The sequence below is a fragment of the Gopherus flavomarginatus genome, chromosome 3, assembly GCF_025201925.1.
Source record: "Gopherus flavomarginatus isolate rGopFla2 chromosome 3, rGopFla2.mat.asm, whole genome shotgun sequence".
NCBI classification, from domain to species: domain Eukaryota; kingdom Metazoa; phylum Chordata; order Testudines; family Testudinidae; genus Gopherus; species Gopherus flavomarginatus.
Genome location: NC_066619.1, coordinates 100,786,647 through 100,799,975, shown reverse-complemented (window position 1 = coordinate 100,799,975; position 13,329 = coordinate 100,786,647). Strand labels below are relative to the sequence as shown.

General features: G+C 40.8%; 1 protein-coding gene across 1 annotated transcript in view; it reads left to right on the top strand.

Annotated features, from left to right (window-relative positions):
- The window catches only part of PRUNE2 (prune homolog 2 with BCH domain), a 356,369-nt gene that overhangs the window by 47,290 nt on the left and 295,750 nt on the right, over nucleotides 1–13,329 (top strand). The gene's annotated exons all lie outside the window — the stretch shown is intronic.

Below are 13,329 nucleotides of genomic sequence, written 5' to 3'. Positions count from 1 at the left end.
GGAAACTGAGGCACAGAGAGATTAAGGGGCTCATCTAAGCACGCTGAAGTCAATGGAAAGACTCCCCGTGACTACAGTGGGCCTTTAAGCAGCCCCCTCCCCAGTCACTTATTCAAGGTCGCCCCAAAAGTCTTTAACAGATCCAGGAAATGAATCCAATCTCCTCCTGTAATCTCAAGACCATCCCTCCCCCTTTCTGTTGGCTGTGCTATTTTGGATAGCCGACCCTATGATATGTTTTAGCAAATATAGTCTGAGTAAACTGTGTTTTGAAGAAGAAATGCTTGATCTGTCAGTCATGGGCTAGATCCTGATTCCTGCTGTGGTCAGGTGTATGGCCAGAGAACTGCTGTGCTCCAGCAGTTATTAATTTCTAGACTACCCCTTGGCAGGGCCGGCGCTACCATTTAGGCGACCTAGGCAATGGCCTAGGGCTCCAGAATTTTCGGGGGGGCGCAATTTGGCCGGGGGTGGGGGGGGCACGTGGGTCCGGTGGACTTACTGCAGTTATGCTGGCAGACGGTCCGCTCCTGGAAAGGCTCTGGTGGAGCTGCCACAGTCATTTCGGCGGACGCTGCCTGGTCTAAAGGCTCCGACGGACCTACCGCAGTCATGCCTGCGGCAGGTCCACCGGAGCCTTTAGACCAGCGGACCGTCCGCCGGTATCACTGCGGCAGCTCCACCGGAGCCTTTCCAGCAGCGGACCGTCTGCCGGCATTACTGTGGTAGATCCACTGGGGCCCCGGGGGGTGGCAAAATGGCCGGCCGCCTATGGCGTCAGAAACCCTGGTGCTGCTCCTGCCCCTTGGGGCCCATTGCAGCTAGGCACAAGTTAGAGACAATCCTTGTACCAGGCGGTTAAAGGTGCTCTTCCGCCACCTTGGGTCCTGCACTGAGCAGAGCAAAGCCAAATCTGAGGATATGGCCTGTTATTTTATGGGTCATTTTGAAATCATGATTAAAAATGGGAGAGAAAACAATTCTGCTGTAACTTATCACATTTATATGATGCACTTTTTCTTTAATTGACTTGGAATTTTTTATTCAGGGCAAGATCCTACATGTTGCTTGGCATTCATTCCACTGACTTAAATGGGAGTTGAGGGTGCTGAGCATCTCGAAGGAGAACTCAATTCCTAACAGCATAGAGCCCTTAGAGATACCTTGAAGAATAGGACTTTAGAGCGTTGACCTTATATAAATAGATTTGTTTAGACTGGTTCCCCTAAAAGGCTCATAATTGTAGGGAAAAGTATTGCCCTCAAGTCCGAATGTTGTGCTCCTAAGTTTATAGGCTCTTCCTTTCAGCCCCTGGCTTTGATTTCTGTCAGTTTCCTCATCTTAGAAGGTAGCTTATGACTATTACTGTGGGGAGAAGTGCAAAGTGCTTTCCACTCTCACCAGACCCTCCCTTTTCATTCTTTATGCGTTCTTGCTTCTGATTCATTTGAGCTTGAAATTTCCTTTTCGTTGTGGATGCAAACTTCCAGTTCTTCTACTCTGGGTATTGTGGCAGGTTGATTAAAATATGATTATAGCAGGACAGAGATTCAGTCGATGGACTGGCCAACACTGAAGCCAAGAGAAGCTTAACCTCAGTTTAGAAGTCAGCCACTTCCCTTCTTCTGTTTGTTATCAGCATATCATGTTATCTAATTTCTTGAAAAGTCCCTGAGCACACATCTAGTGAGAACTAGAACAAACTGTCAAGTAAAAGGCAAATAAGATATATGTGGTAAGATTTATTATCTCAGTCTGTGAGGAATCTGTCTATCTAGCAGCTCACCTAAATGTTATTCATGAAATCATATTTTTAATTAAAGTGTCTTCAAATGTAAAGACATTGTAAAGTGTAACTACTTTTAGTTAATTTTCATTGAGTTTGTTCACTTGTAAAATTGTGAATTATCTTGAATCCAACACATGGGTTTTGTTTATTAGGTATAATAATAAATCTGAGTGTCATGCTGTTAGTATTGTGCTTATATAAAGGCTACCCCATACTCCCACACACAATGCTTTTTAATCAAACGGGGGAGCAGCCTCACATATTCTTTATTTTACTACATACATGGTAACTGGTCCCGTATTTTGAAGTTTCTGTGGCTTGTAAAAGCCAAGTTCTATGCTCTTAATATGGTTTCCAGTGACTTTTGGTAGTGCCTTAGATAAATCAGTAACTTTTCCTTCATATTTACAGTATGTAGAATACTGTAAGCAGGGCTCCATTAAAGCAAGTCAGGCCTGCCCCATGAAACATCCCACATGGGGTTGCCCTAAACCTTGCCCTTCCTGGGTGGAAGTGGAAGAAGCCACCCATACACAAATAATTTGCAGGGTTGGTTGAGCCCCATCATCATACTTCTTTGGACAGACGCACCTCAGACTACCACTCCCTGTCTATTCTGGAGGAGAAATGACTCAGGCCCCAGTCATCCCAAGTACTCTTCTAGTAACTTAACCCTTTAACAGCCCAATAAGATGAATGGGGCAGATCAGACCTGTTAGAGCATTTGTTTCATGTCATTTGCGACTTGACATCACTGCATCAGTTGCTCATGAGCCATGTTTTCAAGGTGTTCTTCACAATGATGACAGCTAGAAACAATCTTTTGTAAGTGAAAGCTGAACTTCTCATGTAAACACATGAGCATAGGGGCTGGGGCCCTGGCCCCATGACTGTGAAGCCTCTGTGTTAATCGAGAATGAAGTTTAGATAATAGAGTTTCCTTAGGAAATGAAGTATCTGTTTATTGTAGGAAAAATTGACACTCTTTTAAGGGTGGCAACTATAGGCCCTGCAATCTGATCTAACTGGTGCATTTGTCTTTGTTGCATTTCATTTTGTTGTCCATTGCCCAGTTCTCCAATTTACCAAGATCCCTTTGAATTTTATTTCTCTCCTTCAGAGTGTTTGCAACCTCCTCTAACTTTGTGTTGTCTGAAAATTTGATCAGTATGCTCTCTATTCCTACATCCGGGTCATTAATAAAGATGTTAAATAACACAGGACCTAGAACAGATCCCTATGGAACCTCACATGAGACCTCCTTTCAATCTGATGTCATTCCATTAATAGTTATGCTTTGTTTGCAGTTGTTTAACCAGTTACATATCCACTTAATGCTACTTCCACCGAGCCCATATTTCTCCAGCTTAATTTTGAGAATGTCATGTGGGATTGTGTAAAAAGCCTTGCTAAAGTCCAGGTATATTATGTCCACTGCGTTCCCCAACCACCAAACCAGTTATCAAGGAAGGAAATCAAACTGCTTTGGCATGATTTGTTCTTGGAAAATCCATGCCAGCTGCTTGTTATCATCCCTTCTTCCTCCAGGTATTTGCAAATTGAATGTTTTATACATTGCTCTAATAGCTTCCCAGGTATCGAGGTGAGGCTGACTGGTCTGTAGTTTCCCCAGCTCCTCCTTTCCCCCCTTTTTAAAGATGGGCATATAAGTGATATATTCTTTACTTACATGACATTTTGATTTTGCATTCCAATTTCTTTCCTGTTATCATCTACATGGACCAGAGGCTGCTTCTGGTGTAAAACTTGTGTGACTCTATTACTTTTAATGGAAGAGGCAAATGCTCTTAGTTAATTCAAGTGTTCAGGAAGAAAGGGTGTTGTTGATCTTTTTAGCCCTGCTTCATACAAAGCAAACCCCCTCAAAATGTCTAACTTCTATGATGCTTATATGAAAAATTGCAATAAGGCAAGTACAAGATAGTGGGAAAGAGAGTTGATGTCTCACATGAAAGATGAGCACTGAGGGTTGCTCTGGAATCTCCACAGGCTAACCTCAGACTGTCTGCAGTTCCCAGGAGGAAACCCTTGAAACCAGCTCCACAAGTGAGCCATGGTACAATTATCATGAAATACAGTCTCTGTGCCTATAGATGGAGAAAAGCAAATTTAGCAGCACTTCAAAGCCCTACATCCTTGACTATGAGTGCATGTGGGAAAGAACATCAGCAAACTTTTAAGTCTGCGTTTCTGTGTCAAATCTGGGTGTTTGTTCTCCAGTGCTGGTGGTCCACAGAAGGATGGCTGGTCACATGTGGCTGGCCCTCCCTAATTCAAGAATCTTCTAAGCATGTACATGGCAAAGAAGAGCACAGAGGCCTGTACTGTAAGTGAAAGAGCAAGACTAGCTGTCTTTACTAAGGGCAGCTGCTTCATAAGACACATAATCTGTTCTCTGAGATTGGAGCTGCTGCTGAGAGAAGAACATTGGAGCGAGCAGGAGGAGAAGCAGACTAGCAGGGTGGGTGGCATGTTCAGGGGAGTAAGGACCCAAGCAATATAGGAGTGCAAGAGGAACAGGACAGATGTGAAACAGAGATACAATAGTAAGAAAAAACCCTAATTACATTAAAGACCATTAAAAATACCTACATACTTTCCTAATGTTATTTTTCCATGTAAGAAATTGCTGAAGTTATTTGAGCAATTGCAGTAAAGACTTTGTTTTGTGATCATGAATGGGAGAGGTGATCTGCAAAGCTAGGAGTGAAATAGGAGGTGAGCCTCGATCAAACGAAGAGGACAGGCCCACAGACAAGCTCTTGACACAGGTTTGTTCCACTCTGAAAAGTTTGAGAATCCTTGTTTTAAAGTGTCAGGTATTTCCCTGTGACCTGAGAAAACCAAGTCATTGTCATGGCTGAGAATTTTAGAAAGTCTTCTTTTCTCTGGAAAGTCAGAGCTACCTAGTGTCTAAGAGAAAAAATATCTAAAGCAGTAAAATGCACCCCTCAAATGTTATAAATAATTGTATGCAAGTTAATTGGATCTGAGTGTTTCTGGCAATAACTTGTCCATGAACATATATAGTAAAATAAAGACCATTAGCCAGAGTGCACTCTTAACTTTTATTTACAAATTTGTTCCATACACACAATGCTTAAGAGGCAGGGAGAAGTTTGGGTAAAACAATGGCTCTTTCTGGGCCTTCCTCAAGAAGTGTTTCCTATTCTTAAAAATCCTCAATGTAATTACCAAATTTCTCCCTCTTAATTAATAGTTAATGTCCTTTCCCAATTATCTACTCAATTACTACCTAAAAAAAAAAAAAAATCACTTATATTAAAAGTGTGGTTCTACTCTGAAAAGTGATTCCATGAAAATAGCAAGGTGGGCTTCCATGTTTGTCCTATCAGTTATTTCAGGTCAAATATGTTCAGTTTTTAAGTTAATTTTTTTTCTTTACCTGCTGGACTTGCTAATTCAGTTCAAGCTCTGAAAGGCAATCAGGATACTTTCTATCTAATGCTTCCCTGCCATTGATAAAGGTTCTGCAGGCCAGATGACCTCAGTGATTTCTAGTTATGCCATTGTGATACTTGTTATTTCATTATCTTCAAAAATCTTGGATAGATGTACCTATTTGGAACATAATCATATCTGAGACAAAAAATGCAATAGAATCCAGCCTGCTGTCTTTTACCTGTGGTGGGTGTTCAGGGCTAACTGGAGGATAAAACCAATAAAACCTCCGTTTGTCAGTCAAGAGATAATAACTAATGAATTTAGCTTGTAATGTTCACTGTCAATTTAATTGAAGTGGAAGTTGGTCAAGTCTCTTACATACAATGTGAATAAGACAGCATTTATTTGTAAGTTGAAGCAAATGATTATAAATGAATTGAGAAGTATCTCCTGGGATTGGACATAAAGGTCTTGTAAACTGAAATTTTTATAAACAAACAGCTGTTGGGAAAATACCATTATGCTGTAATAGCTGCTATTAAAATCCATTAGCAATCTTGATGGCCTCTTTGAATTTGATGCATCATTTGCTCTGAACAGCATTTCTTTCTAAATATTTTTTACCAAAAATCTTTAGATTAAGTAAAACAGTGGCAACAGACTAGGAGATTAGTACCGATTATGTGCTTTGCTTGCACCAGCCAATCAAACTTTGAAGAATGCTACATATTATCCAGTTTAAATGTCACTGGGCAAATATAAACAAATTGATTCTAAGAAGTGTAAGGTTTCCTCCATCACTGTGGGGCTACTGGCAAAAATATATTTTCTACATAGATCAAATATTTCCATATTAAAACGGAGTTTGTAATTTAAGGGACAAAAAAACAAACAAAAAGCAAACAATCCTACTATTTTTAAAGTATTGCAATTTACTTGGAACTGTCACCTATTCCTGCTTACAGAATCAGATAACATATAGGATGCCAACTGCCTTCAGGGAGGGGCAGGCTACAGTTCATGTTTCTGCCAGAATTAGTCAGATTTCTAATGAGATTTTGAAAAACGTGCAGTCAAATATAATACAGGAACTCTCCTCTTACAGGAACAATTCAATTATTAGAGTTAAATCTAGGCTAACTCTCCAGAAGCAGTTATATATTGTTTATCATTCACTGATGCTTCAAGACCGCCATCTGGTGGATGAGAAAGTGTAGCAGCCTAAACCTTAATTTCAACATTTTGAACATGGGATAATCAGTTGTTGCTGAGTGTTCTTGCTTCTCCGCCTCATGGCTAAGAGGGGTGAAAACATTATCTAATTTACTTCCTGTCTCTATGAGTACATGATGTTTTGTTTTATTTTAATTTTATTTGATAGTTTTATAATGTTTATTCTACTGCTCTACAGTGTTCTGAATACCTTGTCAGAGAGTTCTTTATAAATAATGTTTGTACTTATGGACAGTCGCATGTATAGACACACACACAATATTTCTCATCTGTTCATTTTTCTCTAACACTATCCTTCTTTCCAGAATAGTTGTTGCTTTCTTATTCTGCTTCATTTTCTTAGTTCTCTATTTACTCATTTTCTCTCCTCAGTATTTTCTGTCTTTATCTTTGCTCTTTCTCCTTTCTCTTTCCTTTCTTCATCTCTTTTCCACTGCTACCTTCCTATTTCCTTTGTTGCCTACACCTGCTGTATCCTATATTTACTTCTTTTCTTCCTTTCCATTTCAGACTTCTTCAATTGCTCCTTGTACCCCGTGCTGCAACAACGTAACTCTCCTCCCTGTCTGTGCTCTAAACTACCTCCAGCTCTTTCTGTTTCCTGGCCCAAACCCAGTCTTTGACCAAACTCTCCCTTCCATTTCCCTAAAACTCTTTTTCTTGACTCTCAACCCGTTTCTCTATTACTCCCCTCAACAATAACGGAATACCATGGTCATGAGGGAGAAGAGTCTCCCTCCCGCCCCAGTAGTGGCTCATTCTTCCATGGAAGAGAAGGAGGGAACTTCATAATATTCAGACTGTAAGTTCCTCAGGGCAGGGACTATCTCTTACTACTATATATATGTACAGTGTCTTGCACAAAAGGCTGAGGAGTTACTATAATACAAATAAATTATAATAATTAATACTATGTCCTCTTCCTCCTGCATTCCCATGGTCCATTCTGGAGAGGCAGTGAGGTGTCAATATATCCTCACCCAGTTGCCCAGATGAAAGGGAGACTAATATATCTTCCTTCCCCTGCCTGTCAGTAGGGCTGTCAAATGTTCTTTACTATTGTGTACCCCTATTATCATGCAAAGAAAATCCAGAGTGGCAACAGTACAGAGCACATTCCTGGGGGTGGGAGTGAGTAGGAGAGAAATTAGTATTGTTTTAACATCTTAAATATCTTAGCACTGCTGAAGCAACTGCCAATACTTTGTGATTTCCCCTCCTAGCAGAGGTCCCATACTATTGCTGGTATTTTTGGTCTCTTCTAGTTAGCATTGAATTTGGCCAGCTGGGTGATAAGGAGGCAGCTCTGCTAAACAGCGCAGTGGAGCTGCCTGAAGCTGGAAGCAAACAGCCATTTGAGTTGGGCTTGAAAGTACTTCACGTTAAGTTATTTAAATATTTTTCAGGATGTTGGGGTGGCAAGAATACGGAGGAAGTTACTTGGAAATTATTTGCTGTGCCAATTCACTTTTAAAGAAAATAAGCAGTAATTTTTTTTTCATGAATTGCTTAAATAATGTACACCTTTAATATATAAAAATATGGCTATAATTCTAGCATGAGACCCTGAATTTCAACCTTATTGTCTATAAGTGTAATTACAATATATCCACTTAGAAAAGTTACCTTAAAGACTGTTAAGATGCATTCAGAAGCCACGGAGTACCAAAGATTTCACATATCTTTTATTTTAAAATCCTTAGAAGTTAGGTGGTATACAATACAAAAACCCACAAACTGAATGACAAGAACACAAAAATATTCACTGAACATCATCCATGTTGTCCACTGAATGAGGCAGGAGTTTTGAGACAAATGTAGCATGTAGTTATGTAGTTAGGCTATGGGTCTGATTCACTATTGCTTTACTCCAGTTTTGTGCTGGCATAAATCAGTGGAATTGCCTGACTGTGAAACCAGAGGAACACAATGGTGATTTAGGCCACCTCTCTTAATGTATAGAAGGGTGCAGAGTTAAGGTTGTACAGCCTTAACTTTTTTATTTTCTGGCCTCTTAGTGCTTTGCTTTGCAGCAGTGTAACTTTCAGGTATGGAATTTCCTGCATCTTTTAAGAAGTAAAAATGAAAAATAAAAGAAATTCCCCTGCACACATGTAACTTTTTGGCAGAAAGCAATAGAATGCTCTGTACTATGGCCCTAATTTAGAAAACACTGAAACACCTTTATAACTTTATGCCGGCATTTAAGCACTATTGCCTTCAATGAGATTTAAGTACATGTTGAAGTTATTTGCTGTATCAGGAGCTACAAGTGTTGCTACCTGTTATGAACACATTCCTGCTTTCTGCACTGATCCCTCTATTTTTGCTTATCCTTGTTACTATTTATGTATGAAAACAATTTTAGAATTTGAAAAATTATTTTTAAATATTTGGGGTCTAATTCTCATCTGGCTCCATTGAGGTCAATGGAGGTCCATCAGAAGAGAATTTGGCTCTTTACTTTGTTTAGTGAAACTTTCCATTTGATTCATTCACAGAATATTCTAGCCTTTTCCTTAGATCAAGAAAAGTTTTGAAGGGTAACTTTATATACAGCAGCAGAGTGTATTGTGTATGGCTATGTACTGCAGATGTACTTTAAAAGTTACCGTATATACTCGATCATAAGCCGGTTCGTTTATAAGCCGACCTCCCCAAGATAGATAAGTAAAAATGTAAATTTTGTATAACCTGTTCATAAGCTGACCCTATAATTCAAGGATCAGCAAACTTTGGCTCCCGGGCCATCAGGATAAGCCACTGGTGGTCCGAGATGGTTTGTTTACCTCGAGCACCCGCAGGCATGGAGGTAAACCTAAGTAAACAAAGCGCCAGCTACTTACCCTGATGGGCCGGGACAACAACTGCTGAGGAAATTTTTTTGGGGGGGCAGGGGAAGCTGGGAGTCAGGAGAGTAACCCCTGTGACCACCCTCCACATAACCCCACCCCTAGCCTGGGACCCTCACACTCTCCCCATCCCATCCCTTCCCACCTTATCTGGGGAGGGCCAGGGGAGGATGTCTCTGGAGCTGCTCCGGCAGGCTGGGCAGCGCGGCCACAGCATGTTCCAGCGGGCCAGACCGGGCAGCGCGGCTGCAGTATGTTTCAGCAGGCTGGGCCGGGTGATGTGGCTGCAGCAGGTGCCCGGGCAGCACAGTCACAGCCTGCTTGGGGGTGGGGTGGGGGACTGCGCGGCACGACTGCAGCCTACGAGCCCCAGAGCTGCAGCTGCTTCGGAGGCTGAGAGGAGAGCAGCATGTCCAAAAGTGGAAAGACTCTGGCCCTGACTCTTCCCTTCTGTCTCTGCTGGCTGTGCTGCCTCTCCTTGCTCCCTCTGTTGGGGGGATGGGCTGTGTGCCACCTCTCCCTCTCTATACCCGTTCATAAGCCGACCTCCATCTCTGGTGCTTTCATTTTTTACTAAAAAAAAATCGGCTTATGAACGAGTATATATGGTAATCTCTGTGTTAAAAGATATTACAGGTTTGAGTGGTATTCCCTATGTTTAAACTGAGAAATGATGCTATACATGATACTAGCTATAGAATGGGAATGAACTTTATAAATGTTCTCTGTATAGTGTGCATACGCCTTTATTTATGTAGAAAATGATCCTTGGGACCAACCAGAGAACACTTAACTTAGGACCTAAATGGTAGGAGAGGTTGCTTTAAGGTGTTCTAACCTATGCCAGCTAGTAAAGAGTCCCTGTAACGATGCAGCATCTGGTGGGACACTACTGTGAGTATCAATTCAGGACAAATTGCTTAGAGCAGGGCAGTCACAGCTCAGAGCTGGGTGTCCTTTATTACTAAGACACATCAAACCAGCCGAACAGAGAGGACTTTGGTCTCACCCCACTGGCTAACCAGAAGTCATACAAGCAATTCCCTTAGACACTCCAGTTTCCCAGTATCACCACCGGTACCACTCGTTATGGGGACAAATGGTTATGAAAACCAATACCCCAGTAAAAGAGAAAAGGTTCTCCCAATCCCAAAGGACTAAGCCCCAGACCCAGGTCAATATACAGTCAGATCTTACCCACAAATCACGCTGTTGCCAATCCTTTAGAATCTAAAATCTAAGGGTTTATTAATAAAAAGAAAGAAATATTGATGAGAGTTAAAATTGGTTAAATGGAATCAATTACATACAATAATGGCAAAGTTCTTGGTTCAGGCTTATAGCAGTGATGGAATAAACTGGAGGCTTAAATCAAGTCTCTGGAGTATATCCAAGCTTGGATGAGTCATTCAGTCCTTTGTTCAGAACTTCAGTGTAGCAAGGTTCCTCCAGAGGTAAGAAGCAGGATTGAAGACAAAAAGGAGGGGTTTCCAGGACCTTTTATATTCTCTCGTGGGCAAAAACCCCTTTGTTTTCCTGTGCAAAATCACAACAACAAGATGGAATTCGTAGCCACCTGCGCAAGTCACATGTCCAAGCAGACTCAGTTTGCAGGCGGCAGCCATTGATCACATGCTACCTTGAACGTCTCAGGAAGACTTTGCATATGTGGATGGGAGTCTTCCAAGGTCCATTGTTAGTTATTTCTTGATTGGGCACTTAATCTGCAAGAAGCTGACCAAATGCTTCACTAATGCTACTTAGAATCAAACACATTGAGATACAAGTACATAGCCAATATTCATAATTTCAACTACAAAAATGATACAGACATACAGCTAGCATAATCATAATCAGCAAATCATAACCTTTTTATAGACACCTCACACGACAACCTTTGTACAATATTTGCTGGAAATTTATAACACTGGTTGCAACAATGATCTATACAGTCACAGCTTATGTCAATAGCATCACAGGCCCTAAAGGCTGTTATATGATCTAATGATCGTTGGAGCAGTCATCCTTGACATGAACACCCACCTTATGCTGGTGGATGTTTCTGTGAGCCACCTAGGCCAGCTTTAGATCTGCTTTGTACAGTTGTGGAAATACCAAGTGGACCCAACATCTACCAAGATCAATGTAGTATCATCCTTAGAAGCTGAATGGATTGGATGTTGAGTCTATTTGGAGGTAAATATTTTGTAAGCCACTCTAGCTATTTATGGAAACTTACAAGCAAGCACAAGATTTGACTTCTTTACTAAACTCCCATTGGGCTACTATCATTCTTTAGCAGAGAAAAAGGGATATTCTCCCCTAGCCACCCACATACACATTCTCAGTTATAACCATTGGGTGTTACATACAAGAAGTAAGTGGCGAATATGTGCCAGATTCACCAGTACACTCCAGCTGCTTTGTGCCACTGCGTTAGCTGGTCAGGTAAGCCAGGTTTATCACTTTAATGCCCCTACAGCAGTGTATCTGGTCCTGAATCTCAAATAGTGATCTTAGAAACTCTGGAACTTAGACCCACTGTTTGCACATTGTGTATCCATTTATACCTGTGCATAATGAGTGCAAAACTTTACTGTTATAAAATATACAGTTGAATAAGTTGTAGAACAGTGGAGAATTAGGCCTTGCTTGTTGATAGCTTTCAGTTCAGTACGATTGATCCAGATTCTCTCCTTATTAATACCTGTGCAATCCACTCATTAAGTGATTCCACTTATATTTTGTTTGTAGAACCTTTGATTATTTCAACATTTACTCTTTCTGCCTTGGCCATTTTCAGTATAAAACAAACCCATATGTAGTTGCTGAGCTTTCACCAAGTGTAGCTGAGTGCATGGCATAGGATAAGCATCTGCAAAGAACTTTTTTTTTCTTGCTTGGGTAGATAATGACTCTTATATCTCATCTGAAGGAACTGACTGTTTAACAAATGAGTTGCTGAAGGCATCTCTTAACTCGCGTAACCATGAGTGCTTATTAGTATCCTTATCAAAACTTCAGTGAATTACAAAGAACTGCTATAATCTTTGTAAACAGATTGGAACTTTTTTGGTGGCTGATCCAAAATATTTGGTAGTCTCTGTCCAGTTCCTAATGGACAGGTGTCCACATCACTGAAACAGTCATCATAAATGGCACCCTTTTAGACTAGATCCAACTCCATTGAAGTTAATGGAAAGATTCTCCTTAACTTCAGGGAGAACTGGATCAGAACCTTGGATAGCCTCAGCAGAGAGGTCAAGAACTGAATGAGCATGGAGAATGAACTACTCTTTCACCTCAGAAGTTTTCCAGGTCAAGGTTCCTGTACATTGATAAGAAAATGTGGTGGTCTATTTTGCTGCTGCCCATGCTGAATCTGTAATAGTGATCCCAGTTCAGCTCATTTTACGGGAAGCAAATGTACTAAAAAAGAATATATACTGTAATTATATTTCTCTCTCTTTTAGATAGTGTGAGTAGAACATTGTTTGGACTATCTGGTACTAAGGGCTGAGATAATATATTGAGGTAAATATTCTGCTTCATGGATTAAGAATTTATTTTTGGGATCTCACCTTCTAAAAGTCTGTGGGGTTGCTGTTCCATGAAAGTGGTACATTTTGCTAGTCACAGGCCTCCAGAAATGGTATGGCTACTGACAATTTTCAGCTGAGTGAGCTGATCATGGCAAGAAGTATTTAAATAGTAATACGGACCTGCTCCAAAGCCAATTGATACTAATGAGTCTTTCCATTAACTTCTATGAGCTTTGGATTTGCCTAGGAATGCAACATGAGTAAGTAATGGATTCAGGGGGATTCAGACAGATGGGGCAAGTAATGACTATTTGCATTGCAGTAATGCCAGAGACCCTAGTGTGATCTGGGTGCCATTTTATTGAATACTGTGCACACAAGTAGAAGGACATGGTCCCCGTCCTCAAGATCTTACAGTATAATTTAAGAGAAGACAGTATAAACACAAGGACAGAATAGGGAATATAGGAGAAAGAGAACAGTGACA